Source organism: Egretta garzetta, unplaced genomic scaffold, assembly GCF_000687185.1.
Source record: "Egretta garzetta isolate BGI_Z169 unplaced genomic scaffold, ASM68718v1 scaffold45, whole genome shotgun sequence".
Taxonomy (NCBI): Eukaryota; Metazoa; Chordata; class Aves; order Pelecaniformes; family Ardeidae; genus Egretta; species Egretta garzetta.
The window spans coordinates 4,400,339-4,421,011 of record NW_009260028.1 but is presented as its reverse complement, the minus strand read 5'-3'; positions in this window follow the sequence as shown (position 1 = coordinate 4,421,011).

Below are 20,673 nucleotides of genomic sequence, written 5' to 3'. Positions count from 1 at the left end.
CATAAGGTGCATTTTTGATTCTGTTGGAACCACCTCTGCTACTATTGCTCACACTCTGGCAGTTTTCGTATTGTAAACTCGTTGTCTCAGGTTTTCATAACTTGCTCAGGAAACATGCTTCTTTCTAAAATCTGGGAGCTGAGTCATAGTACATGGTCCATCACCTTTTTGTACATAGGTGAAGAGTGCTTATGCACCTTAATGACATCGAAAAACATATGTGAAGCTGTCTGGGACCAAATCCTGCAACAGAGACTAGAATCTTAAAGTTCAGTGATGAAGTACATCCGTAGTGTAAAAGAGTCTGCTTGTGTCTGTCCACATGTGGAAAAGGAAACAGTCTTCAGACCACTCATGCAGTGCAAGAAACTAGATGAGAAAGTGATTTTCCCCTCTGCTGCATAGTATCCCCCATATCTCTTTTATCTTTTTTTCAGGTGGTGAATAGGGTCCCTGAGGTTGTGTTTTTAATCTGCTTCTTCAAAGAAGAACCTGTTTTATGTTCTGCTTTTTTTGAAAAGTGAAGCAAAACCACAGCTCTTGAATATTGATGGAAATAAGGGTATTTATGTGCCTTTTTTTTTTTAATATTTCACAAGAAAAAAATTTTAAGTGTAGGCCAGTGGTGCGTGTGTGGTAACTTTGAAAGGATTTATGCAATTTAGTGCAAGCCTTATTAATTTTCAGTCTAACTTGTTCTCCATTTGTTTCACAAGATGTTTTTTGTACGTTTCCATACACACTAATTAATACATGTTATGGACTAAGACATAGAAGAAAGACTGATGAAGTGGCCTGGGACTATTACCTTATTCTCATCAAAATAATTCTGGATGAGCATTAATTAGATTAAAAGCCATTTAGATTTGTGCTTCAAAGTAACCAAAGTGCCTTTTAAGAGCTGAACAGTATCTTTAGAACAGAGTAAACCATCTAACTAATCGAATAAAGATCCCATAGTAACAGTCAGATATGAATTGACTAATGATAACATAATGGCTCCATAGAATTTGCTAATAGATTCTATCATTTTGAAATGCAGCATATAATTAATGCCAGGAAATAGCTGTAGCCACTGAGCCATTGCTATTAGTTTCAGCTGTGGAAGAATCATGGTGTTCCCATTATATATACGTACATTGTATTGTATCAAAGATTGCTTCTTTTATTTAAGCTGAAATTATGCCATTGACCTTTATAAGGATCTCTGTTTCCCTAGAGTCCAGGGAAATGTGACGGTCTTGCGCTGTTCTCTCAGACTCAGGCTGATAAGCTCTTGCTTTGCAAAACAGTTTTCCCATGTGAATTTTTAATATGATACATATATCTATGCCCTCCTATTACGACTTAGAAAACAGAATTGGTGTTGTTTCATTTTAAGACTTTAAAAGTTTGAACTATAATTCAGTAATTACCTTGAGTTAGAAGATGTCTGGACTGGGTGCAACTGGTCTTGAATTCTCCTCATGCATATTCTCAGATGAACAGCCCCTAAGTAACTCACTCTTGACTGCAAAATTCCTTACTGAAATAAGGGCTGCCTTGGCTTTAAGACTATACCTTGAAAAACAACATTCATGGCGCAAAAAAGCACCTGGATCTTGGCGAAACATTGCCACTTCTTTATGGCATGATTAATACATTCTTAAAATTGTATCTTGATGTTTTATGCAAATCAAAAGCATGTTTGGAAACCAGATGCATATCAAAAACCTTATGAGAAGCTGAGATCCAAATATCTGTGAAATGATCAGAATCTCCTAAAAAAAGAACCACGACAAGTCAGAAAAAAACCAAAACCAAACCCAAACCACTTATTAGACCAGATGAGTTACGGTGGAGAAAATTGTAAGCAGTGCTTGCTGGGAAACTTAGGTGTTAGTAAGGTAACTGTAAACCTAAAGTATTTTAGGGTCCATCCTAGCATTCTGTGATGCACCTTTGCTTTATTTTCAAAAGTGGTAAACTTATATCTGGTTGCCATGGAGAATACTCACAATGACTCACTTCAGGTATCTAATTAAGATGTTTGCATTAGGAAACCAGGCTTTCCATACAGAGAATACATAAAATCAATTGGAATTCCAGAGCATAGTCGGAATGCCTAAACTGTGTGCTTGAGCACTTTAGCTCTGCCTTTACTATGTAGGCAGCATTGGCTGCTAACTCCTGATTAGATTCCCAAGTTTAAGTGTGAGAATTTTATCTTGTTTGTAGTCTAAATTATGTGCATTTACCAGAAAAAATTAACCCTCTAGAATCCTAAGAATTTTTTTTTTTTTTAAATTCTGTATTCCTGTCAAACTACATGGCCTTAAAGAATGAACTGGTCTCTGTTCTTTTTTGTTTTCCTTCAACAGCTCCCAAATGAAGAGCAATATGATACTCCTATTTAAATTTCAATTAGTAATTTGACAAAGAACTCCTGCTGGATGGATTAGGTGCTGCTAGAGAAGTAAGAGGGTATTATTTAGACCCCAGCTGTATTGGCACGCATCACACTTGTACAATGCAGAAATGGTACCTGTGAAATAATAGGGAAAAGATAAATTTAATGTATCTGCATAGTTTAATGCCTGTCTACAATTCTTTAGTGCTTATTTGCAATTCATATAAGAAAATGTTAACTTGCCTTCTATTGCAGAGTAATGAGGGTTTGTTTCTAAAAGGCACCATAGACAGAAAGATAGTGGCTATGGGGAAAATATGCTGGAAACCATGGCTTTATTTTTAAATGCAACATTTATGTTTTAGCATGTTGTTATTCATGCATATTAATTAAATGTTTTTAATGCTAGGGAAGACAATTTGATACTAAATTTAACTAGTCAGGATTGTCTCTGTCTTTCATTACTTTACTGGCTCTTAACATTTGCTAATATGTGTGCATGTATTTCTATCTTCAGAAACATTGTTTAAAGAACATTGACAAACAATTGAGGAAGCTAGTCCATGTTACATAATTGCAGCTTATAAATGAACTGAAATTGTCAGTCTTGTGATGGTGATAGCTGCAAGAGTAAGACGTGTGTACTTTTTTTAAAAATAAACAGGAAGAAATAGATCACTACGGAGTACACAAGTTATTTCTAAACTATACTCTAAGGAGACTTAACCAGCTACATAGGCAAATGGAATAGCCTAGAAAATCGACAAAGGAAATTGGTCTGGCTTGACCAAAAGTGAATTGTAACAAAGTAGGTTGAAGCAGTCTGAAGACATCTTATCTTCCAGGTGGTCTTTTCTAAGGTCAAGACAGAAAATCAGGGCAAATACTGAATTTTAATTTTTCACAGTTGATTAGTAGCTTATTTAGCCCTTAGAAGTCTGTGTTGCTCTTTATGCATTTGGATGGAAAGGTAATGGTTAGAAGTGGGACCTACATTTTCATATTACTTTGCTGTATTTCCTACAATCTCTTAATATGCATGAACTGTCACATTGAATTAATCTGGATGTAGTTAAGACCTTGCAGGACTGGAGCTTGTTTATGCTGATATATATTTTCTGATACAGATTTTCTGTGTTATATCTTAATGTAAAAATAAACACAAAATGTTGTACTGTAAAAATAAACACAAAATGTTGTAATATTTGATCTTTACTTGTTCAGCCTCATCGGTGAAGCAGCACAGCAAGTAAGGTAATGGAGCATGTTCTGAGAAGTCCTGCTGGTATCAGAAATGGTTGCCACTGCACCATGGAGAGAAAGGCTTTAGAAAGGGTGACCATTAAAAAATGAGAGTTTGCATTTACTGCTGGATCAAGCATATGTAGAAATACGCATAAAAGACTGCAGATGTCCTGTTTTAGTCTGGTCCCTTGTTTTATGGCTAACAGAGATATGGCAATAAGCATTAAGCAACCAAATATTTTTCGCTGTTGAGCAAATGAAAATCCGTGATAATAAGAAAGTATGAAGTAATTATCATTTGAATTCATGGGGCTTAGGCACTGACCTTACTATCTTACTACACATCATCCCTCTACCTGGGGCATGTTTTCCAAATAATTTCCTGCAGTACCAGATCCCATCCCTATGGTTCACTGGCTACTCACACTCTAAATGCCCTCACGTATCTCATTGAGTAGATAAGCACCCTCAAGACTGGCACTTTCTGGAGAATGGAGTGCTTGTGGCTTTGGCAGCTGTCCTTGAAATAATTTTTAATATCTGCCAAACCTCTGAATGAAGGCAACATGAACTTATTATGCAAAAATGCAAAATTTAAGAAAATGACTGTATTCAGAAAGAGGCATGTGACCGTAAATAAAATCTGTGCATAATAACTACATTTAATTTCATTTAAAATAAAAAGGAAAGGGAAAGAAAAAAGAAAGTTTTTTGTTCTGAATTTAGTCCTTTTTAGCTTATCCGCAATTCAGAAGTGACATGGCCTATAAACTTCAGCATGTATCAGTAAGCCAGATTTCAATAAAATCTTAGAAATGTACTATTTATTATATTTAAATTAAAAATACTAAACTTATTCAAAATCAAAAATGTTGGTGTGGTTTTCCAAGAGCATTGAAATACTTTGAGGTACTTGATGGTAATTATAAATATAGTGAAGCTCTTAGTAGATTCTATAAATGTCTTCAGGCAATTGACAGATATAAACATCATCAAATTCTTGTCAGGCATTCAGCAGACATTATTAATATGGGCAATTGCTTGACAGTTATAATTGCCATAAGTATCGATCTTTTAAGCACTGTTGTTGGGAATTAAATCACTAGCAAGGAACAGGTAGGTGAATTCTGTCAATAACTCTATCACATGGACAACAGCTGTACATCCCATTGAAGTCAGTAGTAAAATTCCTCCTGCTTTCTGTTGGACCAGGATTTTATCCCATGATCTTAAAAAGATCAGGTTGCAAACTTTACTAATTTAATCTGTATTTTGTGAAGTTTGAAATAGTTAAGAGCCAAGGATTAATCTAACATAGTAAATTTGATAGCTTTAAAAGGTGGAAAACACTCTACCAGCATTAAACATAGGGATAAGTACCTGTAACATCATAAAGACAAGTTCAAATCAGCTTTTGGAAAGGGGTTTGAGCTTTCAGTGGGAGCTAATACCTTCTTCCCTTAAACCATTTAAAAAACCCAGTCTGAAAAAGCGGAGAATTAAATTAGAACTATAATTCAAATCCTCGAGCAGGTCCTTCACAGGCAGCTATAGATTATATCTCCCTTTACTTGCCTATCTGAGGTTTAAATTGTCTCTAGAACTACCTTTCCTGAAGGGCAAAAAAAAAGGTCATATATACTTTCATCTAAAGAAATGCAATAACTGAATGTTTATTCTCTCCTCTCGTTATGTTGACATTGAAGACTTATGCTACCGAAGCAGTCACCTATCCTTAAAAATCAACACATTATCAGTTAAGAAATATTACCACATTTCCCTAGTACCTAGTATTTTTCTGCAAAGTTGCATAGATCTGATCAACTGTTTCACCTCTTCACGTGTTCTTGTTAAAGCTCCTGGTCTAGATCTTCCAAAGTATTCAGCCTCCTAATTCTTATGGAAATCTAACTGATTGATGCAGGTAGTATTTTATGTTTAACAGAGAAGGTGCCATATTTCAGCTCTTTTTCCTTCCCTCTGTTGCAGGATTTTTATCAAGCTTCTTTATTGTTGGATTTGGCAGGTTTCTATGGGTAGTCAAGTATGGGTCTTTCAGTACATTTTTAAAGGAAAAACATAGGTTTCTTGCTTTACCGTGACAGATAAAAGATATGGGCTACATTTCCAGATGTAGTCTGTCAAGACAGGCATTTATTTCCTCAGAATAATTCTTCCTCTTTGGTACACTGTCTACAGCAATTTTAGACCTATCCCAGGCATTCAAGGTCCTTCAAATACCCAAGCTGGATTTATATACCCCCTAAACTTCCAAAAACTTATTCTCTCTCCCCACACACTTAAAACCAAAAAGTTGTCCTTCTACTTTTCTTCAGTCTAGCCTTTGGTTGAACATAATGTAACTTAAAATAGTACATTTTGAGGGCATGGTGATGGAGAATATAATTAAGAGGCATTGCTGAACAGCTAGATTCTTGGTGGCTTTGGGCTTACATGAATGAATTTTTTCACAGAAGGGGTTGTCAAGCATTGGAACGGCCTGCCGAGGGAAGTGGTCGAGCCCCCACCCCTGCCAGTATTTAAAAGATGGGTAGACGCGGTGCTTAGGGGCATGGTTTAGTGGTGGAATGGCAGTGTTAGGTTAATGGCTGGACTTGGTGATCTTAAAGGTCCTTTCCAACCTAAATGATTCTATGATTCTATCATTCTATGCATACTGAGATTAGATGAGAAAAGATTAAAGAATTAATGCTTACTGCATTCTGCCAGCATGATCTTTCCACTCAAGTCTCTATTTACCAGTTCTACGGTCTTTTAGAGAAAAACTGTACTAGCAGAAATATTTTACTCATGTCTATCTGAAACACCTGGATGTCTGTATAAGGTACCTGTCTCTTCATTCTAAGACTCTTCATTCTAAGTTTTCTTTGTTCTCCTGGAACACATTAATCTGTTCTCCTCAGGGTGATATATTTTCCTCCCTGTTCATATCAACACATTATCCTACAGCTAATTCTAATACTGACAAGGTAGTCAGAACAGACACTTTCCCAGGCAGTCTAATACATAACAAAACCCTAAAATTTTACTTTAAGAGCTCTTTATTTGGTGGACTGCATGATCTCTAGTCTCATCTACTTTATTGGGTTTGTGGGGCGAGGTTTTGGTAGCGCAGGGGGCTACAGGGGTTGCTTCTGTGAGAAGCTGTCGGAAGCTTGCCCCATGTCTGATAGAGCCAACGCCAGCCGGCACCAGGACAAACCCACTGCTGGCCAAGGCCAAGCCCATCAGCGATGGTGATAACACCTCTGGGATAACAAATTTAAGACGGGGAAAAAAATCTTTACAACCGCAACTGCAGCCAGAGAGGAGAAAGAATATATGAGAGAAACAACTCTGCAGACACCAAGGTCAGTGAAGAAGGAGAGGGGGGAGGTGCTCCAGGCACCTTGTGGGACCCACACTGGAGCAGTCTGTTCCTGAAGAGCTGCATCCTGTGGAAGGGACCCACTCTGGAGCAGTTCGTAAAGAACTGCAGCTCATGGGAAGGACTCATGTTGGAGAAGTTCATGGAGGACTGTCTCCCATGGGAGGGACACCACGCTGGAGCAGGGGCAGAGTGTGAGGGGTCCTCTCCCTGAGGAGGAAGAAGCAGCAGAGACAACGTGTGATGAACTGATCACAACACCCATTCCTCGTCCCCCTGTGCCACTGGGGGGGGAGAAGGTAGAGAACATGGGGGGAGAAGTTGAGAGGGAGGGGTGGGGACAAGGTGTTTTAAGATTTAGTTTTTATTGCTCATTACCCTACTCTTATTTGATTGGTAATAAATTAAATTAATTTCCCTGAGTCAAGTCTGTTTTGCCTGTGACAGTAATTGGTGAGTGATCTCTCCCTGTCCTTATCTTGACCCATGAGCTTTTCTTTATATTTTCTCTCTCCTGTCCAGCTGAGGAGGGGGAGTGATAGAGCACCTGACATCCAGCCAGCATCAACCCACCACATCTGTGTTCTAGCACTGACTTTGATGATGTAATTTCATTTGGCCCCAGTCTTAGAGGGACTAAGGCTTCTATATTTGAATACATCAAACATTAGAACACAAAAGCAAACCTGCAAACTGTCCATGTTAAAGACAGGGTGAAAATTAGATTAAGGCTTCTAACTATTAGCAGCATAAGTCTCTGGAACAAAAATTTTCTTTCTGGTAAGTTATAGCGTAGCAGGAAAGAATCTAATAATAGAGTTTAAGATTAAACTTGATACAGTTATGAATCATGATGTGATTGCCTGTCATAGCACAAGACTTGACTCAGTGGTTCAAGAATCCAATTTTACAATCCCACCAATTGTTGTTACAGTAGAAGAAAGGACCGGTGAATTTGTTTTCCTGTCTCTAAGGGTTTCTTTTGCATTCAAATCTTTAACAGTTCTACATCTTCAGAAATGCTCTCTACTGCATGTTTTGTCTCATGTGGGAAAATTCTCTGTCTCTTCCGGATCTTAAGCATTTTATATGTACATAGGAAAGCAGAAAAGGTCACTGTGCAGTGCATGCTTTTCAATTATGCAAGACAGTAGCAGACACCTAATAATTTCAGGACTTTCACTATACAGCTTATAATAGTTTTTACAGGAACATACACAACCTATATAAGACATTTTATACAAGGCTCAAAAAGTATTAAATATTACTTCCTCTGCAATTGCAATTAAATCACAAAGGCTTTCTCCATAAGATCACAAAGGTGATCTCATCTAGATCTTGAACCTACAATTCACTACATCTTTTCAACATATACTACTCATAGCACAGCATATTGTAAAATTATAGTATGATGGTATCATAGTATTATCATAGAAAACTATGATAAATTTGAAATCATTTAATGAGAAAAAACATGCAGGATAGCGTAGTATAAATAGAAAACTACTCTTAGTAATCATTGTTAAGAAATTGCCTTTTGGCCTCTATCAGTGCAGGCACAGCTTTACAACCAACCCTGCACCTATACTCACCTCTCTTCTTTGTGGATTTGGTCCATACTGAATGGTGTAGAGTTATGGTCTCTCAGAGTTGCACTGATTGCCATTACAAGGAGCATTTATGTTCATTCTTGTGCAGGAAGCAGAACAAGAATGAAGATTAATCTGAGGACAGTCGGTAGATGTCAGTTTGCAGAGATGTACAGTTCTGTCCTGGTTTTGGTGGGGGTAGAATTAATTTTATTCCTAGTAGCTGGTATAGTGCTGTGCTTTACATTTAGCATGAGAATAATGGAATACACTGATGTTTTAGTTGTTGCTGCACAGTGTTTATACTAAGTCAAGGACTTTTCAGCTTCCCATGCTCTGCCAGTGAGGAGCTACACAAGAAGCTGGGAGAGGGCACAGCCAGGAAAGCTGTTTCAAATGGCCCAAAGGGATATTCCAGACCATATGGCATCATGCTCATTATATGAACTGGGGAGAGCTGGCTGGGGGGCACCAATCTCTTCTTGGGAATGGGATGGGAATCAGTCAGCAGGTGGTGAGCGGTTGCATCACTTGTTTTTCCTGAGTTTTATTTCTCTCCCCTCATTACAAGTTGTTGTTGTTGTTATTATATTTTATTTCAATTATTAAACTGTTCTTATCTCGACCCATAAATGTGGTCACTTTTACTCTTCCAATTCTCTCCCCCATCCCACTGGGGAAGGGTGTGAGCGAGCGGCTCTGTGGGGCTTAGTTGCTGACTGGGGTTAAACCACAAGTTCATAGTCACCAAGGTACTTAGGAACTAATCTTTAAACAGATAAGTACTCATCATGCTTAAAACTAATGACATGATTAAACACATTGCTGAACTGTGAATTTCAAATTTCTCATAATTAAATAATTAAGTTTTTCATGCGTTTATTTTGTGAAGCCCAGAAAAATGTTTCACCTATGTCTTAGTATTTCCCATTTGTTATCATGCCAACAATAGGAGTGACATTTTAATCTGCTTCAATAGAGATAAAATCAGTTATTATAAATTAAGATGTATGAGAACATAAGACAGAACACTTAAGATAATAGAATATATATGTAAGAAACTATGCATAAAAATTCAGATAAAGAAAACCTAATTCCTATTTTTAAAAAATATTATTCTTTTGTATGTATGTTTCAGTGAGTTATTTCATGTTTATAGAACATCATCATAGATTTTTGTTTTATCTCTTACAAAGATTGACACAATAATTATTTTTAGTTGTCTTAAGCCTTATTTATGAACCCTCACCCCTTCATTCCAGATAGTATACAATTACAGGGAAAAAAGATAGCGTTTAGGGGGAATCACAGTCTAAATAATTAAATTTAATTTCAAGAGGTTGGAAGGATAATTAAGTCATAACTATTGTTTTACATGGGTTGTTAGGTTGGCTTCTTGTCCAATTTCCACCAACATGAATTTATAATAGGCCTACCTATTTCACAGTGAATGTGCACTAGTACAAGTAGAAACAGAATCTGTGTGATTATATTATATATTTTTGTAGTTGCAGTATTAAATTTTGGGTTTCATTATAACTTTGTCATAATTTGCACCAATTATTCACTTTACCCAGTATCCACAGGAAAAAGATCATTCAAAAGCAGAAAGAAATTAAATATTTTATATCCTCAGAACTATTGTGACACTCCTTTGCATATGGCTACCCTAGAAACTCAAAGGGTCAGAAACTTAATTTAGCACATTTTACTTCTTGTTCAATATACAGAAGCATTTTAAAAATTACTACATATCTATATAGTAGTAATTATGCACACCATAGTTATTTTTAAAGTCTTATTACTCCATTGGTTACCACAAATTAAATGCTCCCTGTTGCAACATCACACACCACTTGTCTGTTGGAAGCCATCTGCAGTGATTTTTAAATTTGCTCAAGGCAGCCGATATTAATGTCATGCAGAATCCTATAAATAAATGACCCTATTAGCCCATTTAATTTTCTCCTCCAAAACAACTTATCTTAGATTATGTTTCCTTCCCACTTAAATTCCAAGCCTCAACTAAAAATGACTACAGCTTTGGTATTTTTAAATCCTCATTGGATTAAAAATAGCGCAATAATAAACATTTTACTGAAGTCTATGTAGGCAGCAGCCTGAACTTCATGGAGGTAAACAGAAAAAAGCTTTGCCAATAGAGTTCCCAGCCCCAGGAGAACAGGGCTAGGTGTCAACCTACTCCAAAACCAACAGTCTTATGACACTATCATGACATGACTCATGGCTTAGACAGGTGTACTCTTCTCCGGGTAAAAAAATGGCTGGATGGCCGAGCCCAGAGAGTTGTGATTGATGAAGTTAAATCCAGTCGATGGCTGGTCACAAGTGGTGTTACCCAGGGCTCAGTTCTGGGGCCTGGACAACGGGAACAAGTGCACCTTCAGTAAGTTTGCTGATGACACCAAGTTGGGTAAGAGTGTTGATCTGCTTAAGGGTAGGGAAGCTCTGCAGAGGGATCTGGACAGGCTGGATTGATGGGCCGTGGCCAATTGTATGAGGTTTAACAAAGCACTTCAGTCACAACAACCCGATGCAATGCTACAGGCTTGGGGAAGAGTGGCTGGAAAGCTACACAGGGGAAAAAGGACTTGGGGGTACTGGTTGGCAGCTGGCTAAACATAAGCCAACAGTGCACCCATGAGAGGGTGATTTCTATTTTCTCTGTCTATCCCTCTTTCATTCCTATCCTTCCTCAAGGAAAATAATCCTGTCAAGAACCAAAGAAAAAAAAAGCAACCAAAAAAAAATCCTACCCTGATTTGAGATTTATTAAAAAACATTCTTTGCCGTAAGACGTATTTATGAACACTGGAGGCATTAGAGGTGGGCATATGAATCCATTCTTCTAGAAAGTGTGTGGCAACTCTGGGGATACTATACTTGTGCTCTGAAAACTGCTTATTTAAACAAGAGAGATTGAAATTATTTATCAAAAAAAATGCTAAACATAGTGTTGAGACAGCAAAGAGTATGTGTGTGGTTGGTATCACTGGTACATCCTCCTCACTGCCACCTATAGGCTGTGGCACTCAGGATAAAGCTCTATGGAAGTGTGCTCAGTTGGAAGATGGTTTTTTCCCAAATTAACATGAATGCAATTTTTAATGGTGCTACTTGTACTCATGCAGCATCTCCTTTGGGTATATTAAATAGTTATTATATTCTTTATAAAAACTAGATCTGGTTCACTGGGGCTCAAAAAAGAAAAAACAATATGAGCTGTGCAACATTTTTCTCGATAGTAAAACAGTCTTTAAATACTTAAATTTGCACAAAGCACTAATCAGGCAGGGGGAAAAAATGCTTGAATTATTTAAGCTAATTTATCTAACAGAAAAAAATAACTCCACTGCAGGACTTCCATCTGCCTGCAATGGTAAACAGCTACCACCTGCTTCCTGTAAATGGTGGTATAAGATTATTACTCAGTAAATGTCACAATTTCCATTTCAAAACCCCTTTTCAGCTGTCTGTTTCTGCAGCAACAAAATAATAAATCACCTGCTACCATGGTCAGAATAAATCCCCTATCTCCGTAATAATGACTGAGGGAGAGAGTGCCAGAAAAATGTTCTTTTTTGCTTTTTGCTTTCAGTTATACAGAATTGTACCTAGATGATGATGCGAGAGAGATATATTCGACTGCATACTTTAGCAAATAGGACATTTTTTAGCCTTAATGCTGTATTAACATAAAAGGGCAAAAGTTACTAGCTTGTATATGCAATGGCATCCATCAGTGACCTCTAAATCCATGCAAATATGCTGTAAAATATTGTTGTTAATACAAGGAAGAGAAGTATGCTTTAGGAAGAAACATTTCCTTTCTAGAATTGCCTTTCCTTTGTTAAATAGTTCCTGAGGTCAAGGTACTGTTCCAGCTCTGCAGTAGCTGTAAGGATGCATATTCACCATGATTTATTTTGAGGGGCTGTAAGTTAACAGTCAAGCAAAGTGGATGTGGGCAGAAGAATATTTTAGTGCCTGAGTAGCCAGGGCCTGCAATTTCAAGTCAATGATCTGGCAATGATCAGCAGTCAAACAAAGCAAAGTCCTGTATGATATTACATGCTCTATTGACATTTTGGTTTCTGACCAAAGGGCAGTGAGCTTTCAGTATCATAAAAGAATCATTCAGTGGACTATGGTCGTACTGTCACTTCTGCAGCTATTGGCACTGGTTAGCACTTCTTAATATGTGCCTTAATACAGCACATAACTTTCTGTCTTTTTTGCATTGTTATTAAAATAGTCAGCACAGTTCAACCTCATTTATAGGGAGCACTTAATACCCATGGCTTCCCCTCTGTATCTCCTTTCTTTTCAAATTCATCATGGTTACTTTATGACTCAGTCATGCTTAAGATGCAGATCATAAGGGAACCTGCTTGAGGAAAGTATCTTTTAATATGACAGCAGTTTCCTTCTCTCAGGTTCCAGACTTGGGTGTACCTCTTTGTGTCTTCTCCCTCCTCTCTCCCCTCAAATTCAGAGTTTGTCTAGGGAGCTTTCTGGCCTGTTTCTGTGCACCCGACCTCTGCATCTCAAGAGCCCATTTTGCTGCATTTTACCTGCTTAGAGAAACTTCTATTTCCATATATGTTCATGTATGTTTCATGTTCTAATGATGCAGAAAACAGGCAAGAGGTCATTTTGCCTTTTGGATAGAAGCTGGCACTGTTTGCTTTGTGTGGATCTACAGGTCTGTGCTTTTCTCAGAAAACCCTGGTCTTTTGAAAAGATGTCTAATTTCAGACATGCTCACTGTATTTCCCTTCTGTGACAAAGATAAGAATTTCTAGAGTGTGATCCAGATGTTGGTGGATGATCTCCTTTAGAAATGACTATTCTTTTCTACTGATTGTAGCCAGAGCTGAGAACAGCTTTGCTTTTAGCTTGGGTGCTTCTGTTTGATCCCTAAATTGAGATAGGATGAATCAGAGCCCTTCCTTTATACTTCTGTGGTTCTTTGCTTCTAGGAAAAGGTGTATTTCCTTTATAGGAGGAAAGTGAACATTTTATGCATAACATGAACAATTACTACAGAATATGGTGACAGAAACACATCAGAGAATGAAAGCATACTTGACGTTTGTGTATCTATTGATGGATCATTCCCAGTGTTCCTAACGTAATGATGGGAAACGATCACAAATTAAACAATTCATATAAAATCTCTACCAAACAATCTGTTATTAGCAAATTGTTAAAATCCTCTGGCTCTTGTGTACCCCCTTGTGTCCAAGGGAGATATGATGAATGGGTTAGAGTACAGGGAAAGGCTACTATGGCAGTTAGGTGCCTGAGGCATACATCATACAAGACAATGCTGAGGAGAAGACAGTGTTTCAGGGGGATCTAAGAGCAGTCTTCAACTATCTAGTGGAGTACAATGAGCCTGGCCTTTCTCAGAGGTAGACATTGAAAGGACGAGAGGCAAGAGTCATAGGTTGCAACAAGGAAAATTTGAAACAGACCTAAAGAATAATATATTCACAATGTGAATAAGGGACCACTGGAAAAGGTTGTCCTAGCAGGCTCCTAGGAACAACTTCTTAGGACAAAGCTCTTGGAAACCTGATCTAACAGAAGTTAACTCTGATTTGACCAGGAGGTTGTATTAGATGGCGCCTATAGGTCCCTTCCAACCAAGTTTTTTTCTATGATTCTGTCTGTTCTTTCCCTTAAATTTACAGAACAACTTTCTAGTTTGCAGTGAAGAAGGAACTCATGGTATGCTTGTCCCCACTCTGGGGAATCTGGTGTCCTCCTGGTAGTAATCACATAGTCTATGCTGACTTGTCCCATTAGCACCCTTGCTAGGAAATTATGTAGCTTATAGCCCAAGATTATTTTGCTTTTCTGGAGATGTTATTGGACAACGCTAAGGTATGGACAACTGGAGGTGCTCAAAAAGATTGATTTGGGTCGAATAAAATAATGTCATTCTCTCCCTTTTCCTGTCAAGTGCTACTGGTACAACTAGCAATGTGATTTACAGGCCTTATAGTCTGACTAACCTGGAACACCAAGGAATAGGGAACGTTGCAGCCCTGGGCTGGTATTACTGCATAAGCTTTGCTACATGGAAGTAAACTTAACCATATATCTCTAACTTCACAAAAGTTCTTGTGAAAAAAGACAGCACACCTATTTAAAGGACAAATGTGAACTGAATCTAATGTATACAGGAAGATAGTTTCTAGGTCACATATATTTTCGGTTCCTTATTTATCAATAATAAATTATTGAAGTTGTTTTTGTACTTTACCATTCTACTTGCATTTGATATGAAGTGTTCTAACTTTCCTGTAGCACTCTGTCATAATTAAAATGAACCCTAGTGGTAACATAATTACATGATGGTAGAAAATGACTTAATCTATTTATAAAACTGGCTTTATCAAGTATGTTTGATCATTTTAATTTCATAAGGATAAATAATGAATTTTAATAATTGAAGTAAAACCAAATTAACCAAATGATACAATATAATTAGGGATGCAATACATGGGGTTAAATTACAATCTGATTAAATATGTCTCAGAAGACTCTTCTCTAAAAAACTAATTTACTAAAGATTTATAATATCATTGCCCACGAATTAACTGCTTCTTCTGTGGTTTCATTCTGAGGTCATTTGAATTAGTTTCTTTAAAATAAATATGTAAGAAGTAAGTTTGTGTTGCAAACCCATCAATTTTTGAGAAAGATTAAAGAGGCAATGTTGAAGTGAAAACTGGTGATATTAGAATAGAATTCAACAGAATAATTTTACAGTGCAAAAGGTGTATTTTTTTTTGGAAAATGATAGAGAAAAGGACCAAAGCTACCCTACATGTACCATCACAAACTATAGGTTATTGGTGATCCTACCTCCCTTGAGAAGCTGTCTTGCAGCTAAAGTTGTAAATGCCAAAATCCTAGGGCTGAAATTAATATGCTCAGATTAATTTTTTTTATTGTTACCATTATTTTCTAAATACTTTATAACCATTGTCCTTCTGTTATATAACCAAACTCCTTCTTAAATGTTTTTTTAAAAGAACTATAGGGTGTCTTCTCTTGCAATCCATTCTCCCCACAACATATTGGGTTGAAAATATTTCTCAGTAAAAGATTTTCTGAGGAAGAAGAATTCTGTGCTGTCAGTCTGTTACCGTTGTTCATGTTTCAGAGTACAGGATCTTGAAGCAATATAAGACATCTTAGCCAAGCAGAAGGGCTCTCAGTGAACTGTTTTATGGAATGCATCCAGATTTGCCATTGCTTTCACAGGTGCTGGCATAAATTATCATAGTGGCACTGAAATGAATGGTTCTTTATAGTGTTACAGCAGTTGATATTCAGCATTTGCATTGGTATTGCCTACTTCATCAGGAACTGTCCTGAACATGGCATTAGTGCTTATTGTGGGGTGTGACAATGTAGGGACTAGAACCTGCTCTGTGGAGGTAACTTAGCTAACAGGTTAGGAAGGCATCCTTTCTTTCCCTCAATCTTTCTCTTTCAATATGTAATATACCATGCAAAATAAGTATTGGCAAGAGAGTTTGGAGTTATAATATCTAATAGCCTGGCAAAGGCACTCTTTGACAGGGTGGAAAACGTTGATACTGACTCTTTCAGGCAGAAGAGAGAAATGAAAAGGAATCCACATGAATCCATGAACAATTTGCTAATGGTCCACCTTCTATCAAAATGAAATTTTGTAGGTTTTAGAGTGAAAGTTTTTTAAAGCAGAAATTAAGAAAACTAAGCGGAATTAATAAATGAGTTGTGATGTAAATTACGGTTAGTTTCTAAAAAAATCCTAATTGACAGCCAGTGCTGAATACTGATTACTTATATATACATTACAGGTAAGCTATGGGCAGCTGGCCAGAACATTTTTATAGGAGTGTTTACCAGCTGTAAAAAGCAACACTTAAAACCCCCCAAATGCATTACCCACACATACAACAGGCTCCTATGTTGAGAATGGGGGTGCGAGGGATCAGAGTGAAAATAACTCTCTGTGATGTTTAGATGCAGAGTAATTTTTCAGTTTATTTTGTTTTATATTCCGTGCTGTACCAGATGTCATTATATAAAAGATGACATGCCCACTGTTCACAGCAGCTGCAATACATTAGCCTAACGGATTGGAATTATGGATTGCCTTAGGAATTGTCTATTTTGTGCCAAATCGAAATGTAAATCCTACTGTGAAAAGTCTTGAATCTATTAAGTGTGATAAAATACAATGTCTTTGGAAAGAAAAAAACCCCAAACCTAGAGGAATGATAGGGAAGAATAATAAAGATATGGCTAAAAGTTCAAAACCAGTAGTTGGTCAAATTAAGAAATGTGACCAAATAAAAATGGCAAATAATATTTTATTAAACGTATGACATTTGTTAAAAGACTTTTGATCTCATGACTTAGTATTCATGACATAGGAATGCAAAAGTCAGTACTAACTAGATACTGGGAAGATATCTCCATATGTTTAAATGGCACTACTTAGCACCAGCTCAGAGCGCCCAAATTATCTTTGTACAAACTTGAATGTTAGTGAAACACACTGCAGTGCTGTAGAGTGATACTGAAAGAAATGTTAGAAACTTAAATGGTATTCATGAAGTAATTTTTTTTGCTCTTAAACTTTTTTTTATAGCAGTTTGGGGAATTATATGCATTGCTTTGTACTACACAGTATGGGTGCAGTGGAAAGACTTGATGCAAAGCAGGAGACAGAGAAGGTGCAAAAGTTCTTACAGACTCGGTGCACTCTAATTGTGGGGATAAATTATGACCTCAATGAATCTGCATATGTATGCTGAGCAAGTGATTTGGTCTGAGGTGTGGATGAAGGAGGGTCATGGATCTCTGTTTAGAGAAGAGAGAGAAAAAATCTACCAGTTGTGTGGAGCACTATATTATAATTTGGAAAGGTTAAAGGCTAACTCAAAGTTTCCTAATTCATACCCTGCTTTCCAATACAAATAAATTAAAACATTTAGAATTTCACATATGGTCTTGTTTTCATAAATTGTTGGGCTGCAAGGAACACTAAAATGATTCAGTTTCATCTTGACCTATACCTGTGTTCAGTGATTCTTACATACACTTTATTAAAAAATCCTATCTTGCTTGAAAGACAAGAAATATTTCAAATGAAAGATAATTCACTATGTTCCTGGGTAAGTAGTAGTTTTATTAAAAAAAATAAAATTCAATCATTCCACAATGAATTTTCCTAGCTTCGCTTTCCAGATGCTGCAATGCATTACAGTGTTGTTCAACAGATTAGTACCCTAGTGTCTGCTATTGTTCTGTATTAATATATTCATGATGAAATCTTGTCTCTACTGCTGCTGGTAGGAATTTTACCTTTTACTTCAGCAGGACAAGGGAGGCTGAAACATATTGACTAAGATTACACTGATTTGAGTGTTGTCAGTACCATGACTCTATCTCATTTAAGATATGTCCTTATGACTACTTCACAGCAGGTCGTAAGGACCAGTTTATGCATATTTGCCTGGAGGGAAGAGCACTGCATGTTTGGAAGTGATGCTGGGGTATGTGGGAGATAGGTGGCTCTGGAGCTTCTTTTAATGAGGCAGAAGGACTTCTTTTCTTCCCCATTGTAAGGTGGTTTTTGCACATGATGTGTTTTGTAGCTTTTATTCGGAGCCTGGTCTTGTAGTCAATCTTTTCTGAATCTTCCAGTCTCCTGACTGCAGAACTTAATTCTTAATCCATGTCCCAAACAATCTTGATTGTCTTGTAGACATTGTGGATGTGTTGGATCACTTAATGAATCTCTAAGTATTTATTCTTTGAGTATTATACTTAGAGTTTATATGTTTCAGAAATACCTCTGAATTTGTATGTATTACTCATATACTTCCAGTTCATGTGCCTGTATATTAAAGAAGAAATAATTTCTGAGATGAAGATCATAATTTGGTCATTAAGTTTTAGACTTACAATAACCAATTTTTTTAAGGAAAGTACAGCTATATATTTACAAAGTTGTAAAATTTCCATCTAGACTACTGTGTTAGATTACAGGTTGCTATCAGGTTTGTAATTTGGTTAATTCTTGTTTTTCTCTACAGCACTGGAAATGCAGAAGTTTTGATTAGGTGTTTTTTGATTTTAGTAATTTTATTGATGAGCTCCTCATCACAAGCTTTCAACATTTCTATGCTGATTTAATTGTCACTTCCAGTTTTCCCATGTCGTGGTGTTCCCTCTCTCACCTTTTTTTTTATTTGTGAGAGAATAAATTACAATGTCTGCCTCTTTACAGTACTGTTCACAGGGAAGATCAACTGTAATCAATTGACCTTCACAAGCAACACCAATGACAAACCAGAAAGAACTCAGACTTGGAATAAGGCAGAATAGGTTACTGGATATTTAAATATGTTGATGTTTTCAAATCCCCAGAATTACATGAATAGAAAGACCTGTCTGAGCCATTACTTTTTGCCTTTCAAAGCTTGTGTAGATCTGGTGAAGCAGAAAAAAACACAGAAAAGGATAAATGTATGGTTTACTTTTGAAAAAGGAGGAAAAGAAGGAGCTAGAGACTTACAGACTTAACTAAGCAACACAAAAATTCTGTATTTCTGTATGAAAGTAGCTAAAAATGATTGAGACAAGACTTAACACAATCTTTCAAGAATAAATCCCATAAAACAATGTCTTCTGTATGACATCATGGGAGTGGAGGAGAACTTGTAGTGGTGACACATCTCAAGCTTTGACGTGCTTAAAAGCAACTTAGGAAAGCAGAACATTTTTGAAAATACTACATCAAAACTAGTAGGAAAATCACATACAGAAGGCAAGAAACAATGTCTCAGCATGAAACAGAGAGAAATACTGAGTTGTGTGTCCCGGGTCAGGTATCATTCACTGTTTTCATGAATGGGAGGGCTGACATTTATTACATACGCTGATGACAGGAGAGAATGTAAATACATTGTACAACAGGATATGAATTCAGTACAATTTTACCTGAAGAAGCAGTCTGAAAAAATAAGATAGTTTTCAAAGGAACAAATACACAGTATTCTGAGCTCACAGGACTGAGGAGTCACTATACAGAACAATTAGTTAAAAAAACCTAAAAAAAGTTATAAGTTACAGAGAACCATAATTGGGGTACTAGTCATCAGTTCTATAAACTGCTTTAAAAAGGGCAGGCATTTGAAAAATGGACCTGTTAGAGCATACACAAGAGCAGGATTAAAGAGAGGTCTATTGAGCATAACCTATGAAGAATTAATAGAATCATAGACTCATCTAGGTTGGAAAAGACCATCAAGTCCAACCGTTAAATTCTGAGCAAACTCAGACTGTTTTTCTTCAGAAAATACAAGGGAAGGTTGTCTTTTTTACAGTCCTTTACCACAGACTTACAATATGCAAACTTATTGCAAAAAAGAAAGAATATTCTCTTTTTGTCACTAATGATAGGTTTAAACTGCAGCCAAGATGACTGAGAACTGGTATGATCTTTCTAATGCTAAAGTTAGACAAGAATAGATGTAGAGGTAGTAGAGTGCTAGGGCTTGGTAGTGATTAACAGCTGGCTAGAAAAATACCTACAATGAGATGAATTTGATCATGCCTTGGGCACATGGGCTAGAAAAGACCTGTGATTAATTGCTTGATTTCTAATTCTGGGTATTTAACTAAATTTATTTGTCGAAGTCAGGAGTTTCTTCTGCATGTGCTCCACCTTCCCCTCTTGAAACTTAGTATAAAGAATACAAAAATTTTGAGTGGTGATTTTATCTTTTTATTTAAAAAAACTCCACTAAGATAGCTTTGTTGTATACTGCTGGGGACTGGAGAGTAAATAGTGTTAAACCAAACTTATATGAACAATCTGTAGCAATTCTAATATCTAATTATTTTTCTTTTAGTGGAAAAGATTATTCATTATCATTTAATGCCAAAATAAATTTACAGGGTAATAATATTGAAAGGACTTGAATAAACAGTAGCTTACTCCTTTTAATCTGGAAAAAAGT